This window comes from Lampetra fluviatilis, chromosome 60 (assembly GCF_964198595.1).
Source record: "Lampetra fluviatilis chromosome 60, kcLamFluv1.1, whole genome shotgun sequence".
Taxonomy (NCBI): Eukaryota; Metazoa; Chordata; class Hyperoartia; order Petromyzontiformes; family Petromyzontidae; genus Lampetra; species Lampetra fluviatilis.
Genome location: NC_136334.1, coordinates 3,791,956 through 3,805,800, shown reverse-complemented (window position 1 = coordinate 3,805,800; position 13,845 = coordinate 3,791,956). Strand labels below are relative to the sequence as shown.

The following is a 13,845-nucleotide window of genomic DNA, read 5'->3' as shown; positions in this document are numbered from 1 at the left end:
TTTTCACAAGCGACCTGGCTATAGCTCAGAGGTCGCAAACGGGTTTTGATTCCTTACCCGTACCCGTACCCGGCCGCACCAGGGTCGCAAACGGGTACCCGTACCCGGCAGTACCCGTACTCGGCCGGGTACGGGTATCGGGTACCTGATTGCGACCTCTGGGATGAAGTCATGTTGCAGGCGCGGGTGGGTTGATTCTAGGAACTTGAATTGTGAGAAGAGACAAGACGTTGGGAAATGAGTGACAAACAGTTACTCACCAGTGACTCACGGTCTACCCGTACCCGTACCCGGCCGCACCAGGGTCGCAAACGGGTACCCGTACCCAGCCGGGTACGGGTAGCCGGGTATCGGGTAGGGTACGGGTATCGGGTACCCGGTTGCGACCTCTGCTATAGCTCGACAAAAGTGGCTTATTGCGTGTAAATGTACAGCAGCCAAGACTCTGAACGCACGTCGATTCTAAATGTGGAGGGGAAAAAGCGAAGGACTCGGAGAAAAATCCACGCAACCACAAGGAGAGAGAGAGAGAGAGCGACACGCAAACTCCAAATATACAACAGGCATCGCCAGGGTATGGATCGAACCCACGGCCTCCTACATACCAGGCAAGGTAGCTAAGATCTCGCTACCGCTGGTGCCACCCTGAGACTCGTGAGGCCCCCCCCCCCCAACTCGCGCTACGTCACCACGAGCAAGGGGAGACTTCCCGTCTCACCGGGAGAGCCCTGCGGTCACACGTCACCTCCCTCCCCAGGGGTCCGTGCCGGGGCTCTGCCTTGGATCGCCACGGCTCCCGAGAGCCAGACAACAACGATTCCCACGGTCCTGCCGTCAAACGCGCCCGGCACGGCGGAATGTCCGCTACACTTCACCCAGACGGAACGTAAAGCTCCCTTGATCGAAAGGGCTTTGGCGGCCTGTTGTGTGTTCATTACTCGAGGTCTACTGCCCTTTGAAAAATCGGCAGTGGCTGGAACGGAGGGCGGATGGGCACGCTCGGGGCCTCTGCTCACGGGAGGAAATCGGCGGGCGTCTCTGGCGCAGCCGGAATATTTGCAGCGTGAACCGTACTCATTTTTTGCACGTTTACAAAAATACGTTCAAAACTCACGAATGCGTTTTGTGTTAGTCCAGGGGGGGGGGCGGTGGTGGCGGCAGCGTCTACGCCGATGCACGTGGCTACCTCCATTCCAGCACCGCCCAGGCGGCAGCGAGGGGTCGGTGGATCGCACGTAGATGCTGCGAAACGCCCTTGGGCTTTGCGTGTGTGTCACGGACGGTGCAATAAATGCTGGGCTCGCCAGGAGAATGCGGTCCGGCAGAGTGCCGACCGTTATCATTTGTCCCATCGGTATGAGAGTGCCGTTCCCTTGCACACACGTTGAGGTTGTCTCCCGTGTGCTCTGGTTTCCTCCCGCACGTAGATTAAAAACGAAACTCATCGCTCATTGGAGGAAAACCACTAAATGTGCTCGTGCCGCTTTTAACAGTCCCTCCAGAAAAACGCGGAGTTTTTTGGTGATTGTTGCGGGCAAAAATCGTTGATTATGCGGAACGTTTTCTTAAAAAATGCGATGGAATATGCGGGATATTTATGCAATTTTATGCGATTAAATTGCGGGAACTTGCAAAAATTGCGGGAACTTGCAAAAATTGCGGGAACTTGCAAAAACTGCGGTTTGATGAAAAAGAGAAAAAAAAGTGATTCCCCCAACACCCTATTCACTAGGCTACTACTTTAATGTAAAGAGTCATTTCTTATTACTTCCTATGATAAGCAAGCATACTACATCACAGAAAGTGCTGGGAATATTTAAGTTCTCATCTTGTTTTATTTCAGACCTTAACAAACAGATGGCTCAAACTTACAAAACATTGAGTCGAACAAGTTCTGTAGCTTTACAAAATGAATATGCTACAACTTCTGTGAAAATGAATAAATAAAATATTAAAAAATAAAATGTGTGCTTCCTGTTTTACAGAGGTAGCTATACAAAACAGACATACGTAAGCAATACAGTAACAGTACAGTCTTACAGTCATGTAAATTTACATACTACTAACAAAAAAGTGCAATCTTACAACTAAAGTTGCATAAACTCTTCATCATGGTTTCATTGGCATCGCGGGGTTTGCAGCTTTTCAATGATGTCGCGTAATGAGTGACGTCACTTCATAACGTTCCCATGGCAACAGGGGAAATGGCTGCGCTTGTGTAAAGTAAACGCAACATTTTTCAACTTTCTGCTAAGATATATGTGACTTTTTGCAACGAAAATGCGGGGATTATGAAATCATGCAAGCCCGCATATTTTGCGTGCGGAAATCTGCAATTTATGCGGCGAAAGTGCGGCGTATTTGAAAAAACGCGCCCCCCGCATAAATATGCGAACTTTGGCTGATTTTGCGTGGAATCTTGCGATCGCATAATCGCGCTTTTCTGGAGGGACTGTTTTAAGCAGATTCCGCAGTGCTGTCCGATACAGCTGCACAAATGACGCTGCTGTACAAAAAACTCAACTCAATGTTATTATTACTCTATGTTATTAGAACCTAATTTAGTTTTTTTACGTAGCGACTGCTATTCCACGCAGCTTCCCACAGTCAAAACACCAGATACATTTACAAAATAAATATGTAGATTTGAAGCTTTCGTGACTATGTTGCGTGTCTCTGTGTGTCTATGTTGTGTGTCTCTCTCTGTGTGTCTGTTGTCTCTCTCTGCTTGTGCGTCTGCGTTTTGTCTCCCTCTCAAATTTAGTTCTACCCGATGACGGTTGCTTGTGCTACAATCGAAACGTCGTTTTCTATCATCTAATTTCTTTTCTTTTTACGCGACTTTACCGAAAGAACCAAAGAGTATATATATACACATAGATTTTTTTTGTAAATGTCCTTTGAGTGGACGTCAGCCCCACATCGCCACGCAGAGCCACTTTGCAGCCTCCTCCTCCAGCACGTGCAAGGCAACAAAGAACCAGTACCGGCCGGCACGCCCTGAAGCACTGCACAGCCGCAGACGGAGGTGGGCCACCACGGTCTCCTGGCTCGCCCGTGATCACACAATCGCGGGCTGCCACGTAGCATGGCCCCCCGCCCCTCATCGATATTCCGAAACGGCAACACACTTCCCCTGTGGTCACACCGGAAGCGGTTTAACTGCGCCCATTGGCACCTTGGGAGGTCAACGAGCGGCATCTTGGACGTATGGATCGCTCATGGGAGGGTCCCCGTTTGGCACCTTGACGGCTCTCCATTCGACGCTCCAGGCAGTGGCATCACCCAAGTTTTAATTTCATCCTTTTTTTTCTATTACGGCAGAAAACATTTTGACTTCAAACTACCATTTGGAAATGTACAGCGGGCAAATAACTCGAAACGCGTGATGCCGATTCTAAACGATCCTTATAGCGGTACCCCGGGGTAACCAAATAAAACAAAATGGCCGAGGCAATTACATATTTTATTTCTGGGACACTTTTTTTTCGGGGAGTGAAAGAGTGAATCGTTACCACCCCTGAAGATAGCGATTTTTGTTTCGGGTGTACTGTGGGCTACCGTGTTGCAAGTGTCGCTAAATGCCCTTTGAAAGATGAGCGAGGCTCACTGCCCGTTTGCCTATAAACTGCGCGTGTGAAATTGGACAAATCAAAAAATATTTTGTTCTATGAAGAAGCCATTTGGAAGTCTCACAGTAGAATTGTTATTATTATTTTATGCAGGACGTCTCACAAACTCGTGGTCGAACTCTCCCATGCACCCTGCGATGAGTTTTTCCCATGAAAGTCAAACCGATATTTAAAGCTTTCAATGCTGGAATATAGCCAAAGTAAGTTAAAACCAAATAAATGTGTTTTGTGTATTAGGTGTGTGTGCAGCCATGAGATAGTTTATCTCACGACAGATCCGCTATTCAGCCAAATGAAATTGAACATTTTAACAGAAATTTTTAATACATTTATAGTCATTGGTGACTGGGCGTAGACCATCAAATACACTTAAGAACCCTGTTAAATTACAAGTGGGTGTAACCTAGCTTAAAACCAATATCCCAGCCGCTCTGGCTTAGCTCCCGATCAATGAAGCACCCATCATTTAACAGTTTTACAGGAGAATTTCAACTTTGAATAGTGCATTGTGTACAGCTCGTCGAGAGCAGTAAATTTCCGCATCGCCAATCATCAACGGACTAAAAATGACTGCACCACGGACATTAAGCGAGAGAGTTCAAATGTGGAGGGAAAAACAGGAGGACCAGGAGACAAATCCATACGACGACACGCAAACTCCGAAATATACAGCAGACGTCAGGGTCGGGATAGAACCCACGACCTCCTGCATACCAGGCGAGGTAGTTAACATCTCACCACAGAGAGAGAGACACGCAAACTCCGAAATATACAGCAGACGTCAGGGTCGGGATCGAACCCACGACCTCCTGCATACCAGGCGAGGTAGTTAACATCTCACCACAGAGAGAGAGACACGCAAACTCCCAAATATACAGCAGGCGTCAGGGTCGGGATCGAACCCACGACCTCCTGCATATCAGGCGAGGTAGTTAACATCTCACCACAGAGAGAGAGACACGCAAACTCCCAAAGATACAGCAGGCGTCAGGGTCGGGATCGAACCCACGACCTTCCTGTATAGCAGGCGAGGTAGTTAACATCTCCTAGCCACCGTGTTGCCCCGGCAGGAATTATATTTTGCCCAGAGACCGACGGTGCTCGGGAAATGAAGCCCAGAAACTAAACCGCATCCACCTTGTCACATGACATCTACCCCTGCTGCTGGCACGGGAGGTAACTAAACGAGAGGCAACGGAACCCCAAGGAAGGAAAGTTGCACGTGAACACGAACCGAGGAAGGAGGGAAGAACGGTCCTCTGCGTGAGTTTCCTCCAGACGTTCCGGTTTCTCCCACAGTTAAACAAAACCCCCGTAGAACAATAAACACCTCCTGGGGACACGCGCTCTTGCCGCTCGCTGGGAAACAATATCATCTCAAAAGAGAACCCGACACAATCACCTTTCCGCTCTCCTTGCGGCCGACACCCTACGGCCTTCTACGAATGTTGAATTTCCTTTCTCGCCGTACGTAGCCGCCAACCGCGCTAATCGGAGGTGTCTAGACCCTGTACCCTGCACTCACCCTGTCAAGCTAGCGGGTAGCAGTGGGGCATGAACTCTGGATAGATACGAATTGGCGACTACTCCCAGATACTCCTTAACCAAGCCTGTGTGCTGCATGGGACCTAAGCTCCGTTTATGCCCGTGGGCTGTGTAGTGCACGGTTTGTATACGGCACGTTTGCGACATGATGATTCAGACGCCGTTTTTGATTTGCATCTCCTTATCCCGTCCGCAGCAAGTTCTGGCATGGCCTTCCGTGCAAATTATGTCCTCACGATTGCTTTCATTAGTTTGCATGCCCTCTCCGCCCCGCCGTGTCCTGCAACCGCCGGCACTCCCGAAGGCCTTGGACTGCGGTCGTCCTTGTGACAGAGCTTGCTCCTCGCAATGGGAGGTGGGGGGGGGCCCTCACTAGCATCTCCGATTGGCACGGCTCCCTACGCTGCGGTGCGAAAGACGTTCAACGTACATATACGCCCACACGTATAAAATGCTCATCAATTGGCCGAAAACAACTTCGTATGTAGAGGACCGCAGAGCTCGATACAATTGTTGGTTGCGCCCGGCTCCCTGCCTGGCTGCGGCTGCCTTCTCACTCGTCTGCGGTTCCTCCGAGGCTCCCGAGTCGATTCTCTCTCGTCGAGAGCCGGCGAATGGTGCGCAGGGCGGTGGCGGCGCAGAGTGACAAGTTAAAACGATGATAATAATTATTAAGCAACATGGACGCATAGAGAACTTCTACGTCCTGTGAACGCCGCCACTGCCAACCAGTCTGTGGTCATCCTCGTAACAAGAGCCGTTTTAAAAGTTCCACGAGGTTTTTCCCCAGCTGATTTTGTAAAACTAAACTTTTATTTCAGCAGGTAAGGCCCACTCAACCAAATGTATGGCAGTTCGATACTCTGAACGCGCGATGTGGATTCTAAATGTGGGAGGGAAAAACTGGAAGGCCCGGAGAAACATCTACGCGACCACGGAGAGAACATGCAAGTTCAAAGAAAAAGATCCCCCATATAGCCTTAACAGACTGTTGGGGCAAGTGCTGTTAGCGAGCACCTATGAAAGCCAGAATGGCACACGAGGAGGTGAGTGGCCAACACCATGCCCGGCCACCTTTGTCTCCCTAGTGATGTTTACACACCACCGCAGGTACTCATTTGAGGCAGAGTCGACCTAGAGGATCCCCAGTTCAGTTAATCGTCACCGGTGTCGGCCAGCGAGCGAGAATCGAACCCGGGTTGCCGGGTTCGTAGCGCGAACCGCTACACGACCGCTCCACACAAAGGGTCGGGGATCGAACCCGTGACTCCTGCACACCAGGCGAGGGGGGGCAGTCAACATCTCGCCGCCGTGGTGCCACCCAAGGAAAGTAAACGGACGCGCGGCGGCGGCCTCTGTGGGGGTTGACCCCGCGCGGTGTGCCACACGTCAGCTCTTTGTAGAGTGACGCAGGATTTCCTCCTCTCCTGGGGAAACAAGCATTCCTTCCAAACACTGGGTTTATGGGAATAAGGGGGTGATTACACCGGTCGTTATTTGACAATCCACCGTCTCTGCATATTTCGGTTGCAATTATTAACAACCATTCAACACCACGATATTGACGGGTGAGCACCAACTTTACAAAAATAATCTCGGCGACCCGGTGGTTCAGTGGCGAGTGACGAGCTTCTGCCACTGATATCCTTGGGTTCGAACCGAGGAGCCGGACGCGATTCAGAATCAGAATCTTTGTTCGTATGTACGTTGAACTTCTTTCGCACCGTACGTAGCCGTCCGTGCTAAATCGTAGGTATCCGATGAGCTATAAAATCTCTTTTTCACAGATGTCTAGTAGGGACAGGTTAGAAAGTTACGATACAAAAAACACGATCGGAATGCAGGAAAGGTTATTTAAAAAAAAAAATAATCACAAAAAAATATAAAAATAAACTATTTCTATTTTACCAACTAAGGCTCACTGGAGCTACACAGCTCTTTTTCAGAAGCGACCTGGCCACAAATAATAGCTCAACAAAGTGGCTTATCACGTGGAAATTTATAGCATTCTAAACGTGGAGGGAAACACCAGAGGTGCGCGGGAGAAAAATCCACACAACCCACGGTGAGAGAGACACGCACACACTCCAAATATACAACCAGGCGTCAGGGTCGGGATGAAACCCCCCGACCTCCTGCATACCAGGCGAGGAAGTTAACATCTCCCAGCCACCGTGGGATGTAAAGCGCAGCGAGTTGACGTCTCGGCACGGTCATAAAAAGACTCCACACACAAAGGATCGTACGAAATTCGGGTCTGCACTTGCTTCAGCTATGAGACTCAAAAACAAATTACGATTCAAATCGATTTCAAGGGTCAGATTGCTGCCTGAGTAAAATAAAAAATTACAATTGTGTCATACACCCTCCTCCACCCGACAGTCCAAATTTTTATCAATTTGTCACGTGATCCTTACGGCGCTCCCCGGGGTACGAAATAATACAAAATGGCCAAGGCAATTAAATGTTTTATTTTTGGGACACTTTTTTTTCCCAGGGGTGGACTTCAACTCCACGACTGGGGTACCAATCAATCCCGAAGTCGGTGCCACTCCGCGATGTTGAAACGCAGCGAGGACGACGATTGTGCAGAAACCCTGAACGCTTGTACGCACCGTAGTGGTGCATCGTGCACAGCTCGTCGAGATGAGTCGATTGCCGCATCGCCGACCATCAGCAGACTAAAAATGACTGCATCACGGACATTATGGTAGTGCCGGAGAGCGACCCCACCCACATTGGTTACGGACGTTTTGTTGGTAGCTGTAACCAACATCGTCTAGCAATTACCAGAATTGTGAAAATCTCCTCCAGTCTCGGGGGCCTTAAGTAGCGCGATGTCACGAGACATGCCCCCACAGGTGAAGTACCAGAAAGCTGAACTTCTTTACTTTATTTTTTTATATTCAACATCTTCTAGATTTGAAGCTTTCGTGACTGCAAGGATTCATACTCTTAGTTCTTTCGGTAAAGTCACGGAGGTAAAAAATGTAATTAAAATTAATAAAAATAAAACAATAAAATCACGACGTTTCAGAGGCAATACAAGTCTCCGTCATGAGGTGGGACCGTCACAGCCAGATTAGCTGCATCAAGTGAGGCAGGGATTCAAGATGCAAGCTCTTAAATACAAGTTAAGGGGGAGGAGAGGGGGGGGAGCTTATCAGAATGTGGTAGCCAATGAACCACATTCTGATAAGCTCCCCCCCCTCTCCTCCCCCCTCAACTTGTATTTAAGGGCTTGAATCCCTGCCTCACTTGATGCAGCTAATCTGGCTGTGACGGTCCCACCTGATAACGGAGACTTGTGTTGCCTCCGAAACGTCGTGATTTTATTGTTTAATTTTTATTATTTTTATTTAATTTTTTACCTACGTGACTTTACCGAAAGAACTAAGAGTATTTGACATCTTGTCCACCGACACAGCAGCAAGAGTTAGTCTGCTCGCCAAGTCACCCGGCCGCACAGCTCGATGGGCGATTTCCTCGGAGAGTAAACTCCCGATCGATTCCGTTGCCTCGCCGCACCCACACTTCCTTCGAGCGCGAAGAATCGCCGGGGCTCCTCCGCTCCAATCCTCCGACAAACGTCAACTCCCTCGGCGTCACCCTCGCCCCCGCCTCATCCTCCCGACGGCTTTTCGCCAAACCACGACGTCGGATCTCGCGGCTCCAAACCTTCGGAGGGAGGCACTTCCCCGTCATTTACGTCCACTCATCGCCACCGAATAAAAATCGGCAACGCCCTCGAACCCGCCGGCGGCAGCCGTGTCTCTCGCCTCGGCCACGGAGACTCCGTCCTTGTTCGATCTTCATCGAGTGACCTCCGAGAAAACCCAACGGTTGTAAAGCCATCTCTTGCCCATGTCGCCCTCGCCACCTGTGAAGCCACCATCTTGCCCGTGTCGCTCTCGCCACCTGTAATCCTATAGACTACAGGATTAAAAACTAATTTATTTAGAGCTGCTTCTTGTGTTTAGTTTGTTGCCCTTTCCCCCCCCCCAACGCGCCCCTTTGATTAGCATGGTCCGCTACGTACGGTGCAAAAGAAATTCAACGTACATAAATCCGACCCAAATATCAATTATGAATAATTATGGTCGCGCAAAGCCTACGTGTTAAATTTAATCAAAAATTATATTCGTCGACCGTCGGACCTAAAGTGCCAGAAAGTAAGGCTCACATTTTTAATCAACGTGCGTTTAGAGTATTTGGCTGCTATAAATTTCGACGTGATAAGCCACTTCGTTGAGCTATCATGTGATAGCTAGGTCGCTTCTGAAAAAGAGCTATATAGCTCAGTGGGGCCTTACCTGGTTAGATGGGAATAGTTTAGTTTTCGTGGTTCAGTTTATATTTATCAGAACCAAAGTGAAAGATCTCTCCAGTAGCCGTTCTCCGACACACAATGTACACAGACTGCTCCATGAGATTTCCAAATGGATTCTTCAACTGATCATTCTTCGTCGTGACAAAACCACAACATCCGCCACCCGGCTCGAGGCTGTGTACAACCGGCAGGCCCTGCGGTGTTGCTAGGAGACGATCGGAGGAGACTACAGAAGAGCTCTTACTCGTTAGTTTATTACCCGCCGCAAAAAAAAACAATAATCAGAGGCCCCATTTTTTCCAAAACATTCGCGAGGAGCTGCACATTTCTCTAGGAAATCGATGCGGAACAACTTCCAATGACGCCCACAATCTTCAACAGACTCATCCCAATTTCCGGCAGGCTACGGATTTTGACAGGGATAACAGGATCCGCGATACGGGTCTCTTCCCCTGCGAATGAGAAGACTTCTCACCATTGGAACCTCATTTGCCAGTAAAAAATATGATAATTGGTTTTTTACCCTTCTATCTGGCAACAAAACTGACACCTTTTTTACAAGGAGTCATGTTTGCATAGACCACAATACCTGCAGTCATAATGCAAACAAAAAACATAACTCTGATAATGTGCACTGTCCTTGAAGTTGATTGGTCCACAGCCGAGACGGCTTTCCTTAGAGCCTAGTCTCACATGGGTTGGACCAAATGACGCCAAAAGGCGCACATCAGAGTTATGTTTTTTATTTGGTTCTTTCGGTTAAGTCACGTCTAAAGATAAAATAATAAATTAAATTAAATAATAGAATACGACGTTTCGATTGCAACACAAGAAATCATCATCAGGTATAATGAAATAGCGACATAAAATCTAACCAGAAAACTATAGACAGTTTGTTTGCATTGACTGCAGGTATTGTGGTCTATGCAAACATGACTCCTTGTAAAAAAAGGTGTCAGTTTTGTTGCCAGATAGAAGGGTAAAAAACCAATTATCATATTTTTACTGGCAAATGAGGTTCCCATAGTGTAGATGCTTGCCCCGAGCTCTCATACTCTGATGGTGCATTGTCTTTGAGTTGTGCGCCTTTTGGCGTCATCTGGTCCAACCCATGTGAGACTAGGCTCTAAGGAAAGCTGTCTCGGGTGTGGACCAATAAACTTCAAGGACAGTGCACATTATCAGAGTTATGTATTTTGTTTGCATTGACTGCAGGTATTGTGGTCTATGCAAACATGACTCCTTGTAAAAAGGTGTCAGTTTTGTTGCCAGATAGAAGGGTAAAAAACCAATTATCAAACGACTTCTCCTTCACGTGGCCGTGGAAGGGGATTGACCGGAGCTGTTGCCGAGCAGAAACGAGGAAAGGCGCCGCGCTCTTCTAATTGGACGGTGCCGCCGTGGCCAAGCTGCCCGGCCCAGCGGACAAGCCAGCGGTGGCGCCCGACAATTTGCGGAAGTAACCGCTCGACAAGAACCTTTCCGGAAAGGTTCGGTTAGTAAAAGGGTCCGGAGAGCCAGCTCCTGCGTACAAGTGGCCGCACAGAGAGTCGTGCTCTGAAGAACCCCACCTCCCGCTAAGCCCCCCCATAAAGGGACGGGTGTAGAACATCGACGCGACAAGACACAGGCAAGTCGGGGAGAGGAGAGGGACCTAGAGCGGGCTCTCGACCCGGAAGCGTCAAGGAGTGCGGTTCGTTTTGGTTGTTGAAAAAAAAAAAATGGATCCGGATAACGGAACCTCTCGCGTGTACGTACCCGTACGTCTCTCGGACCGTTCCTTCGCGCGCTCTTCTTGGTCGCCCAAGTGCCGCGCCCTAGAGCTGCCGCGTAACGTGGGCTGCGTTGGACGTTGGCGGTTTCACTTGTTTTTTTCGATCTGCTCAAAAAATAGAGAGCGCGCTTTTTGTCCGCTTTGGATACGCAACCTTCCCCCGACGCGCCACAGTCATCCGCAAAACGCAGCCGCTGGTCGCCCTTAATCCGATTACACAGCCTTTGCGGAAGGAGGCTTAAATGGCTTATAACAATTCCACACTCTGAAGTGCACAAACTGAATGGGTCGCGTGAAAAGTGCAACGCTTTCCGAAAAAACGAAATCCCCTTTAACACGAAACAAGCATCTTAATCTCACGTACAGTACATACACACACGGTACAGTATCAAATCACTCGGCCGCCCTAGTCTGACAAAATGCTGACATGAACACGTGAGGAGCAGAGCACAGCATTCGTCTGCAGCGCGTTGAATGAGATGTTCTTGCCAGCGTCCTTGGCACATCGGACCACGCGTCAAGCCTGAAAAATGTAATACCTGCGCGATGTGCGGCCTGGAAATAATTTCTCCGACCACAGATACAAAAAAAATGCCGCTCTCCCGGGACCAACAAATTTTCCTGCCGCTTGCGACGCGGTGGAGATTCGTTTCCGTTTCATCCGCGACTCGGAACTCTGAGGAAAAACTGCTCTGAACAGCGCTCCCCCGTCATCGTCCCCTTTCTCTCCCCGCGGTCCCCATAAAATTCACCCATTTCGCTCATTCATCAATCAGTTGCAGTCAGCGAAGGACCGTTGCCCGCTGCGCAAAACGAGTGACCCACCTACCTAATTTTTTTGGTTATTTTCTTTGAACCTATCTAACGTGACTTTACCGAAAGACCAAAAGAATACCTACCTCCTGTTCCACCTTGGGGCCTTTGACGGTATAAAAATATAGAAAGGGTAAACACCCAATTCTTCTACCTCCTGCAACGGCGACAGCGTTCGCGTAAACCGCTCTTGGCTGCCGTACACCCGGCGGCTCTCGAGTGATTTGTTCGATCCACAGATCACGGAGGGGGGAGGTGAGGGAGCGAGGGAGTGGGGGGGTGTGGGGGGCGCCATTCCTCCACCACCCGACCGAGCCAAACAAATAAGAGTTGTCACGTGGAGGGTGCAAAGCTCTAACTGACGTTACACTCGCTGGCGATGTTCTTGGTGCAGTGCGGTGTAGTGGTGCCGCGGTGCAGTGTATTGGTGGCATCGTTAGAGTAGTGTCGTGGTGTAGTGTCGTGGTGTAGTGTCGTGGTGTAGTGTAGCAGTGGAGTGCAGTGCTGCGGCATAGTGCGGTGGGGAAGCCGCAGCGTCGAACGCCGACTGAAGCGCGCGCATTTTTCTGCAGGGGGCTTTTGCTCATCGAGACGGGCGACGTGAACGTGAACCTCGTAACACCGTTCATAACCTGCCCATGTTTAAGGAGGAAAGCCTGCCCAGAAGGCACCCCCCCCCACCATGCTGAAGTTACCCCGTGTCTGCACACGCACTCTGAAGTGATCGTTAATGTTGGTTACATTTTTCAAACAACAACCTAACAACCTCCCGTCATCCGCTATTATCGAAGCGCCTCTCGCTCGATAGAGGCCGCAGCCCTGGGAGCCGGTGCCGCAGAGAACCTGGGTTCGAATCCAGACAGCCACCCGCCCGCGACTAGTAATGTCCCTACACCAATGTTCAACTTCTTTGGCACCGTACGTGGCCGACCGCCGCGAAAAATCTGGGGTGCGACTAGCAATGGTTCTTCCGAGCGCGATTTGGGGGGGTCAGCCCAGTCAATGATTATCGAAAAAATAAAACCAGCACATGAGACGTGCCAGCAATCCCCACCACGCTGACGAGACATCAAATGCGTTGCTCCGTTTAGTTTTGTGTTGTCCTTTCCCCCTGCCCGCACCTCCGATTAGCACGGCTGGCTACGTACGGTGCGAAAGAAGTTCAACGCACAGACGAATGTCCAAAAACCGGTTCAGGAGGTTTTTACTCGTCTCGTAACATTGCTGCCGAAATGATTCATGCCCAGAAAGCCACGCAGCCGATGGGATGTGTAGCAAATATAGTACTATATATATTACGTTGAGAGACTAGACATGCGATGAGACATTGCTTATAGATTGTTATTTATATTCTCAACAACAATGCCAATGATGATTTCGAGTTGTCACGTAAGATGAAGCTCTGCGGTTAAATTTAGACATTTTTAAACCGATATGTTTACTCCGCGCGAGAGATTGTGTCCACGTGACAAACATTACTCTCAAGGGCAGGTTGGGGGCAGAGGTCACTTAAAAGAATTTCAGAGGTAGCTCTGTCCTGAACTCTAACACCGAGGATTGCATCGATCTTCAAGAGCCCCGTACGGATTCTTCGCCAAACTGTCGGCGCGGGCCTTGTTTGCGAGCAACTATTAAGGTCGGCACGGCACACGAGGAGACAGGTGGCAGGCCCCACGCCCCAGCCGCCTTTGACTCCCGAATGCTCACCGCATCACGTGCTCACTGCAGCAGAGTCAACATAGGAGACGGGT

At 49.5% G+C, this 13,845-nt stretch overlaps 1 protein-coding gene across 3 annotated transcripts in view; it reads right to left on the bottom strand.

The window, feature by feature from the left end:
• The window catches only part of LOC144950981 (high affinity cationic amino acid transporter 1-like), a 68,505-nt gene that overhangs the window by 36,279 nt on the left and 18,381 nt on the right, over positions 1–13,845 (bottom strand). Inside the window, exon 2 of one of the 3 annotated variants that reach the window (XM_078881172.1) lies at positions 11,266–11,386. The exons of 1 other annotated variant lie outside the window; for it this stretch is intronic. The gene's annotated coding sequence lies outside the window, so the exon portion shown is untranslated. Of the gene's footprint in view, positions 1–11,265; positions 11,387–12,180; positions 12,238–13,845 lie in introns of those variants that run through there. One more of the 3 variants, XM_078881173.1, reaches the window with a different exon arrangement.